Source organism: Lagopus leucura, unplaced genomic scaffold (genome assembly GCF_019238085.1).
Source record: "Lagopus leucura isolate 7727_CA_CO unplaced genomic scaffold, USGS_WTPT01 Super-Scaffold_741, whole genome shotgun sequence".
Lineage (NCBI taxonomy): Eukaryota > Metazoa > Chordata > Aves > Galliformes > Phasianidae > Lagopus > Lagopus leucura.
In genome coordinates, this window is record NW_024962256.1 from 8,499,018 (window position 1) to 8,508,692 (window position 9,675).

Below are 9,675 nucleotides of genomic sequence, written 5' to 3' on the forward strand. Positions count from 1 at the left end.
TTAATTAAAATAATTGTATTAGTTTATGAAAAATACTCTCTCCTTCAAGTTGTTTAATACAGAGAATATTCCAAACGTTCTCCATTATTTTTCTTTTTTTCTTTTTTTTTTTTTTTTTTTTTTTTTTTGCCTTCTAATCCCCATCTGTATGACAGGTTCTTCCTTCCCTCCACTTTCGGTTGTTGCTCCCCACAGTTCCTCCCCAGGCCCTCAGACTTGGAGCTCTGGCCAGGAGCAGGCTCTTTCTTCTCCACTTCTTTGGCCATGTTCCCTGGCTCACGTGCCCTGTCAAAGAATTAGATCTGCAGAATACAGCCACGTGAAGATATTGTGTCTTAAATATTTCCCAGCCATTTCTTACCTGTCAATCTATGAAAGCCATTATTTTCAGCTTGATATGTGTCATTTTTACTAATTCAAACGGAACTCAGAATACGCCTTTAATATTTCACTCATAAACAAGGCCTTCAGCAACAGCAATTGATCATCTTCGGTGCAAATGAAAAAAAGAGAAGCTGTGAGAAGTGATATTTTGTTTTGGAAGAATAGGTTGGTGCAGCCAGAGTCTTCAGAAACTCTGTGTTTGACTTTTCAGTATATCACTAAAACTGCACTGAAATAACATTGCACTCCTGGCAGGTAGGTGGGCAAGTGAAATGGTCACAGGCATGTAATAAATGACACCGGAATACAATACATCTATTTCTCATATACCTACAAACTGTACCTTTTCTCGCAGAGATAATACTTCAGTGTATGATAATTTATTGGGAGACGGCACGTCTGGTACAGAGAACTATTTGTACACAAGGAAAAGCCCGGCGTGAATAATTCAGCCAACCGCCACGCGCTGATATAAAGCAGAATCTGCCATCCAAAACAAATGAGACCCCAAACAGATGCTTCTATTGACTTATACTTGAATTCATTTCATCTTTATTTTATTTCAACTCTGCCTTAATTTTAATTTTTTATTTTTTGTAGTCCTCTGTCCGGCGTATGACACGGGTAACTTCTGAGCAGGCTCATCATTTGAATAATCAGCCATTTAGTGACATGCCTAGTCCTGTTTAATGACTGAATCTGTAAAAGTATGACCTCAAGCACTGGTTAACTTTAAAATAGCTGTGCCCACTGCATGACATAGCCAACAGGAAGCCATTAGAGCTCCAGCAATTACCATTTACATCCATCGACGAAGTCCCTATTTTATTTTAATCTGCTTAAGTACATTTTCTGCACGAGGTTAAAATATAAATCCCTTCTCCTGAACAAGACTGGTTTTCTGGCTGACTTGAGAGCACAATTTACAACTGATTTAATTTGTTCTTCACAAACATTCCTAATGACATTACCCTGGTGCATATACTGACTGCCTCCTCTTATTCCATTAACTCCCAAATCGGGTTTAAAGACCATATTGATGCTAGATGTTATTATGGGTGATTATCAAAACAACAGACAATGGGGCAAAGTGTTTACTAACTGGTTTATATATAATTTCTGTAATAACTACAACAGATGGTAATGCTACAAACAATAAATCAAGCTTTTCACTGCTGAAATAAATTGGCAGCCTGCAGTACAGAAATGCTGTATGTAACTATATACAGATGCTTCAGTCATCAACTGTATTGTTCATCTTATTAGAAAATGGGTCTGTTACTGCTATTACAGGAAATCTTTCCATTTGCAATTACAAATGTATATTTTCAATTAAAATTGTTTTTAACTGCCAAACTGGTTTAAGTATACTTTAACCTTTAATTACAAATAGAGTTATCACGTACTGCCAAGCCCGTTTGAGGCATTTGTTTGTGTCTGTGGAAGTTCCTCCTCAAATTGGGTTTTCACTCCATAAATATAACTCTGCCCTTCAAGAATCCTTCGGCCAACAGGCATCTGCAGTAACCTTAGGAAGTTAATTCAATCGTAGCTGTATAAAAGGATGTTTTATCCGACAATGCTTAAAACAGTATGAAACCTGCAATTAATTCCATTCACTTTTGTTTGTAGTAATTTATCAAAACATTTCTCTCCGTACAGCGCCTCCCGTCCAGGTCCTTTGTGGGAATCAAGACTCATGGCACCATCTCCCCGCGTTTGGGAGCTCCTGGGCCATCCATTGGCAATCCTGGGGGGAAAAAACATCCCTCAGCTGCTCTTCCACTGCCTTTGGGATGGAAACATTTCTCCCCAGGTTGGGAGCAAACAATACTGGGTTTTGGGGAGCTGCAGCATTTCTGTTATGAAACGCAGGGATGTTTATCCATTTGGAAGACCAGAAATGAGGATTTTATTACATATCCTTTCCCTTTTTACGGCTCCTTTGAATTGATACTCTCGTTAAGTGAGGCCATGTGTAACTGTTGAGTCACAGCCTGAACCACTGATTGAGCACCTGGGGAAAGGACCTGGTCAGCCCTGGGAGCACAGGTGAGGGCAATTCAGCTGTGTGACCAGAAGGGGTGGAGCCTGGCTGCACCTCTCTTAGACCTCATTTAAGGGCTGAGTGGCAGTGGGGAATGTTCCCTGGTTGGAGATCTCTCATTTGTAGAATCTTTCCTGGGAGCCTAGATCTTCAGAGATAGGTGAGCACTTTCTTTTTTTTTTTTTTTTCCCCCCCTTTGGAATACCATCCTGTGCAACACCGTGAAAGGGAGGTGAAAATAGGGAGCACACAATGTTTTCACAAGCAAGTTTGCAGCTTTGTTGTTTTTCAAAGTGACTGAGGCCTGTGCCCTACACGTACTTCATTTACACTGATTTCTAACTTGGCTTTGGTAGCATCCACTGCTGAGAGCGTAATCCTGAAAATTCTTCTGAGTACCTTCCTGAATTTTGAGGAGCTCACTTCCCTTTACAGACTCTAATCCTAACCCTGATCTCAGTGTGTCTTTGTGCAATGAGAGCCAAATACCAGCTTTGCACAGGTGTTTGAGGCCCTCATGCACCAAGTAATCCTTTAAGAAAATTTGAGTGTTAGAGAAATGTGATGCATCTCCAAGAGATGTGTGGTCTTGTGAGGTATGAAAAAAAAAACAAACAACAAACAAACCAAAAAGCTGGAAAATGAACTATTTTGTAGAAAGGATCAAAACTAAACACCAGTTTTTGACATGAAATAGTCAACATTCAAAACCAAGACAGAGTTTGTAAGTAGCCTGGAAAAGCCCAAGCATTATGGTGCACATTTGTGCTTAGATAGGAGAGATGGAAATGTCTTTGGTAACTTCACCTTTTAAGTGAAGTTAAGACACCTTTAACAGTGTCCCATGCTCACGTTCTTGGGACAGAGCCTTGGCCTCCAGTGGTGGCCAGCACTGGAGTGGCATCCTCCACTGGATGGATGCACCCAGCACACCTCTTCTGCAAATCCACACATGTATGCACTGCCCACGTGCAGCTGACATTATGAATCAGATCTGAGGTATATAATAAAGATTAAAAAATACGTTCCCAGCATTATAGAGAAGTTTAATTACAGTCCTGCAAAGGTGCAATCTGATTATTTGCTAATTGCCTTTCCATATTTTTTCAGGGCCTCACAAAGCAACAGGGATACTAAAGAGCAAACAGTGCTTTAAGGCCACGGTAGAATGTGACAACAGTGATAGATATGCTAATTTCTTCATTCACTCCACTTCACTTCTTTTATTCTTTCCAATTAAAGCAAATGCTACTGAAACTGTAATTAAGCTAGTGCCTCAGCCCTGATTGCCTGCTGTTTTAATGAAACCCTATTGATTTTTCTTTTATTTCTAATGGCCACACATTGCGTTCAATGGTCAAATGCATGGATGTCACAATGTGCGGCCAAACTCAGTTATTGTTCTCTAAAAGGGTGGCCTTATCAGAAAGAATATCAAAGGAGCTGTTGTGTGGGGTCTCTATAGTTTTTCCACTGTCTGCCTGAAGAGATTCACTTTGAGGAAATATATTACCATTAAAAAGAGATGAGATGCATTTGGTAGAGAATAAAAATTGCCATCGGTCTCCTGCAGTTGCCATAAGTTGCACATAGGTGTAGTTTACTCAAGAGTCTCAGTATTACTCTTAAGTTTTAATTGTTTTATTTGGAAGCAAACAATCAAATAAGCAGAGCTGTTCAGAAGAGAACTTTAATGAGGTATCATTTTTGGTGACTTTGTATGCATAATTTTGTCCCAGCATGCAGAAATCAGTGTTGGTACTCTCACTGCTAACAGTGCCTGACCTTATAGCATACAGCAGCAGAAACTCTCCGTGTGCTCCAGACACAGCTACCAGGATACTGAAGACACTGAGTGACAAAACATGAATAGAACTGACTCCATTCCCATTTTGCTTGAGAAAACATGTGTTAATAAGGCATCGTGGTTTTCTACTGTTCCTTACCTAAAAACATTTCTCTTACGACTGCTGTGGAAGATAAACATTAATCACGTTCAGGGCACACGGAGTCAGCAGCCAGTTGCCAATGCCCAAACCATTCATATGTTGTAGCCCTGACTGATCCTGTGTGTGCCAAAATGCTGGGCTTGTGTGGGGCTTCATGCTTTCTCTGCTCCTGGTGTGCATGTTCTATGAACTGGGGATGTCTGTCTTGGTTCTGAGGCCCACGCTGGAATCCATCATTAAGATCTTCACTGGGAAATTGTGAAACACTGTAGTAGTGTACACAAAAAAAAAAAAAAACATGGCAAATTTTACCTTAGTGCAACTTGTTAAAAATAATTAAGCAACGAAAACAACCCTCCCCTCAACAAACAATAAAAATCTACACCATCTATAAATCTAAGAGAATATGATTCCTTGGATGAGACCTATGTGAAAGATGAAACCAATATTTAGGATCAAGAAACAGATTGAGGCAAAGCTCCTTTCTCAGTGCTTACTCGCTGCCCAAGCCATGTGCGTTGCCCTGAGTGGACAGCAGTGGATCCTATTTCCAAGGCTCACGTCAACATGGGATTCTTATCAAGCTGACCTGACCATACGGTCAAAGCCCACCAGTATGATCTCTGTGACGTGCACCAAAATCAGCAGGATGGGATGGAGCAGTGCAAGAGGAGGCTTTGGTCCTGCAGCTGGAGGTCAACCAAATGCAGGCAGCACAACCAACCCCAGTTCAATGTCTCTGTGCGCTTACGCCTCCTGCACAGAGGGCAGCCTGAGTTGAGATGAATTGTCCTCACCCATCTGCCTGTTGTTGAGTGCTGCACGTTGTACAAAAAATCCGCCCTCAGTGCTAAGCTCGCCTTTGGCAATTAGAAAAATACACAGATGAAGGCTTTTGTTGATAGAGTTGCCTTCCCAATATTGGCTCCATCTTGCAGAAAGCTCAGGTCTTTGCCGCAGCACAATTTCAGGTGAGGAAACAGCACACGTGAACAGGAAGACACATTGCCATCTTCCCAACATTAACCCAGAAGCCCTGCCTGCCTTATTTTCCAGCCTTCCCCACTGCAGTTCTGAATCACCTTCTGTTTGTGACCACTGAATGCTAAATACGCTTTTATTTCACCTGTAGGCACTAAATTTTTCAAACGCCTCCCGCTACTATTAGCCTGCCAGCAAACCGGGAACATCAGCTCTTTTTAATTAGATTTTCTAACCATGATGTTCGTTCAACAAGGGATAAATTCCCTTTAGTGGAAGTTGTGGATTACGCTTGGACTTGTTAGCTCCGGAGAAGTGAAAATAATAAATAAATTCTGCCAGGGAAAAGCTAACTGCAGGAATAGGAGAAAATAAGGTACCATCATTGTCACTGCTCAGCCCCGTCAACCGGAGCGCTAATCAGGACAGAATTAAAAACGCATTTTCTCCCAAGATGTTTCACAGCCAAACCGGTTAAATACAGATTTTAACAAAATTGAAAGCATATTATACGGAGATTTGTGGTTTCCAGCTCTGTGAGTGAGTGCTAAAAGTGTGATGAAATAACAAAATTGCAGCCTAATAATCTATAGAATAATATTGTCAACTAATGGATTATAATAAAATAAAAGCTATTATTAGGGTAAAACATTATAACAAAAAAAAAAAAAAAAAAAAAAAAATCCAACTTTTATTTGTAGCACCTCCCCCTTAATGGTTTCAAGCATTTTGAAAGGTAATTTAAACAAGTACATTGTGTCCTTATTGAAACTGTTTCATCTCGCTAGCTGCTGAAAATGGCTTTAACCATCTCCCTGAACAAAAGCTCGCTAATAAGACAACAAAAAGCCTACAAAAGCACTGGCTCAGCATCACTGCAGAAAGGCAACTAAAGGCAGCCTGCAAATGGTCTGTTTCTTTTTTCTTGCATGTAATTAGATGAATTAAAAGGACAAAGTAGTTAATGTTACTGTTGTCCGAGGCCCCCGGTTCTTTTCATACTGTCCGCTCTAGACCAGAGCCTGTGGCTCTCGCTTCAGCAATGCGGTGAAGAATGTTGGCAATAAGTAAAATTAACAAGCTTAATCTGTGAAGAATCTGGTCTGAGTCATAGATGAAATGTATCTCTAGCAACGAAAGGCTAGTAATTCCTGGTCTCCTTTTATATGCCTAATAAAACTTACAATAAATTAACTGCATTTTAGTTTGCAGCGCCGGCTCTATTAATCAGGGCTGAGGCGTGTAGTCAAGTTACAATAGAAGGAACTCAACTGGGTGCATTTCAGTTATGCAATTAGGGCCCATTGGCCCGGCTCTAATTAGGCCAGGGATGTTGATATTTCAAGTACTGTTTTATCATTAGGCTTCATTTCCTTGGAACATCCTCAACGACCAAGCAGCGAGAAGGGTGGAGGATATTATAAACACAGGTCATCAGAAAGTCATTAATGGGAGGTAGATGGGGAAGGGCTGACATTAATACCTTGTCCTGCGAAATGTTGAGCTGTCTCTGGGAGACCCAGAGTCCCTTCATCTCCCAGAGGAATCAGTGGCACCTGAGAGCAGCAGAGGAACCCCCTAGGGATGACATTGCCGATTAACTGCTACTGATAAACAGGCATGCCTTGCCCAGCTATGGCAGAGAGGGGTTCCTTTCCCACCTCCTGTGTGCTTCTGGTTCAGAACCAAAAAAAAACAAACCCAGCCGTTTACTGATGAGAGAGGGTACTGGATATTGAGAAAGGTTCATAAGGGTAATTCTGGTAACGCTTTTGGTCACGTACACCCTGCTTCCTCCAGGCAGGGAACGCGCACTTGTCATTGGCTCCATCATGGAGGCAGAGGATGGAGATGGAGATGGCTCACCATCCACCAGGGCCAAGAACTTCAGGTTTCTTCCATTCAGCAATGACTTGGTTGGGGCCAAATCCAAACAGTGAAGGTCACACAAAGCCAGGAAAAAGCGAAAAAAGCCATCGGTCCTCAGTTGTGCATTTCTTGCCAAATGTTTGTTTAAATCTGTAACTCCAAGCAATACTTTGCCTGTTTGTAAAATATGACTTTGTTTCATTATGAAAAAAGAAATTACATAATTAAATTCATTATATCCAATTACTATATGATTCATCTGGCGGCTTAATGAAGCTTCACATTATACTAACAAGATAAAGCAAAAGAATAACATTTTATGAGACTGCAGGCATTCTGTGTACAGCAGACTAGCTGGTTTATGAGCTATATACAGTGCATTTCCTAATAGTACATATTGAATTAGCTCGAGTAGGGAAGTTATTGCATGGCCCTGTGATATCTCACCCACCTCGTTCTGAAATTTTGCTAAACACTAAGTTCAACTTTATTTTCTTCCTAACCAGACCCGGGCCTTTCTTCTGGATGTTGCTGAATTTTGTCCAGGGGGGACGTAAGGAGCGGGGTGCAAAATTAATGGGAACATAACAAAAAAAATTAGGCAACTCTACAGCTGTCAGAAGGCAACACGTTTTGGATGTGAAAGAGCTGGTTTGGTTTTGAACCAGTGACCCAGAGGTGAATTACCTCAGTGTCTCCATTGATAGGTATATAAATATTTTAAATACGATTCTGCAGAAGTGTAAAACTGCCTTTTCTTTCAAAGTACATTATCAGCCTAAAGAAGTCTATCAACTCTGTCCTCCCAATAATTTATGATCTAGTAAAAGGCTTCTGTCTTTGGAAAGGCTGACAAAAAAAAAAACCACGTAGTTTTATCTTTTGGGAATGAGATCTGTCAATATAGAGCAGCCCTATCTTTTAAATGTGTGTGTAAAGCTATTTGCAATGTTCACAGTTTTGAAATTAGCAGTTAACACAGGAAAGGGGCAAATTAAAGATATTCACTCTCCTTTTCCTGCCATGTATGAGTGCCCTTCAGCTTTTCTCATTACCATTTAGTATTTCTGGACAACTATTGATATTCAATGGGAATGTAAATGGGCTTGAAAATCATAAATTGTGAAAAATAGATTTTGGAGACATCAGGAAACTTTCAGGAAAAATGACATTTGCCTGCGTGGGAGAACAACAGGAGCACTTTCATGCTGTTTTAGAAGGATATGGCTGATGTCTCCTGAACTGGAGGCTGTATTACTGGGTGAGGTTTGTGGCTTCTCTTCTCAACTGAGCAAAATCTGAATACTCTGAAGAAAATGGAGCAACAGGTTCCAGTGTAATTAAGTGATCTGGCTTTATTACTTCTGTTTACTCTAGAGACTGGTTTGTGTTTGAGCTTGCCAGCTACATTTGGAAGTGGACATTCGGAAAGCCACCAATGAGGGATTTTAAAATATCTCCTTTACGTCAAAACGTATCAGCCTATGACATAAAAACTGGAATAACTCCCGAGGCTATGCCTTCATCATTTCCTAATTTCTTTAATTAATATAAGAAAAACCCTATCTGCCTCTGGGCAAATTTCAGTTCTCAGCATTTGTCTTCTTACCTTCTGTAAGTAGGAATTGCCTGGAAATATAGGGACACGTGGTGGAAATGACTGCAAGAAGGAAAAAAAAAGGAACTCAAATAAAGCACAGTGATAGATTTCTGACAGTATGTTATGTGCTCTGACCAGGAGATTTCAGATTTACCCACACAAACAGTTAAAAAACTCAAGTCCCTTCGCCAGAAGCTGTGATGGGGAGGAAACTCATTCTTGTTACCCTTCTATTTGCAAGCCCAGTCTGAACTGGAAGCAAAGGGCACTTCTGTGAAGTTTGGAAATGAGCTCATAGAGAGGCCCTGCTACTCTGGCAAACACTCAGAGATCACCCAAGATGTGGCCTTGCTGCCTTCATTTACTTCTCTGTCTACCCAGGTCCAGCCAATGGGACACAAGGGGGACTCAACAGGTCAAATGTTCTTTGGTCCTGGGACCAAATGATATATCCCAACTTACATCCTACTGGTTACAGCAGTGACCACCAAAACAGAGCATCCCCATCCCTGCTGCAGGTTGGATCATGGGGAAAGCCTATTGCACAGCTCCTGTGCCCCAGAAGGATGCAATGAATGCCACAGCATGCCTGAAATGTTCTCAGGAACTGTGGAGATGTGGCCTGAGGAACATGGTTAATGGGCACGGTGGGGATAGTTTGACAGTTGGACTTGATGATCTTTGTCATCTTTTCCAACCTTAATGATTCTATGAAGAATGGAAAGGGCCTTGTGCCCTGCACCCTGGTTTAGATGTTCCCTACTTCCATGTCTCTCCTCACTCCCTCAGACAAAATACTGCCATGTCCAAGGATTTGTGCAATGCTCATCTCCCTCCTGCCATAC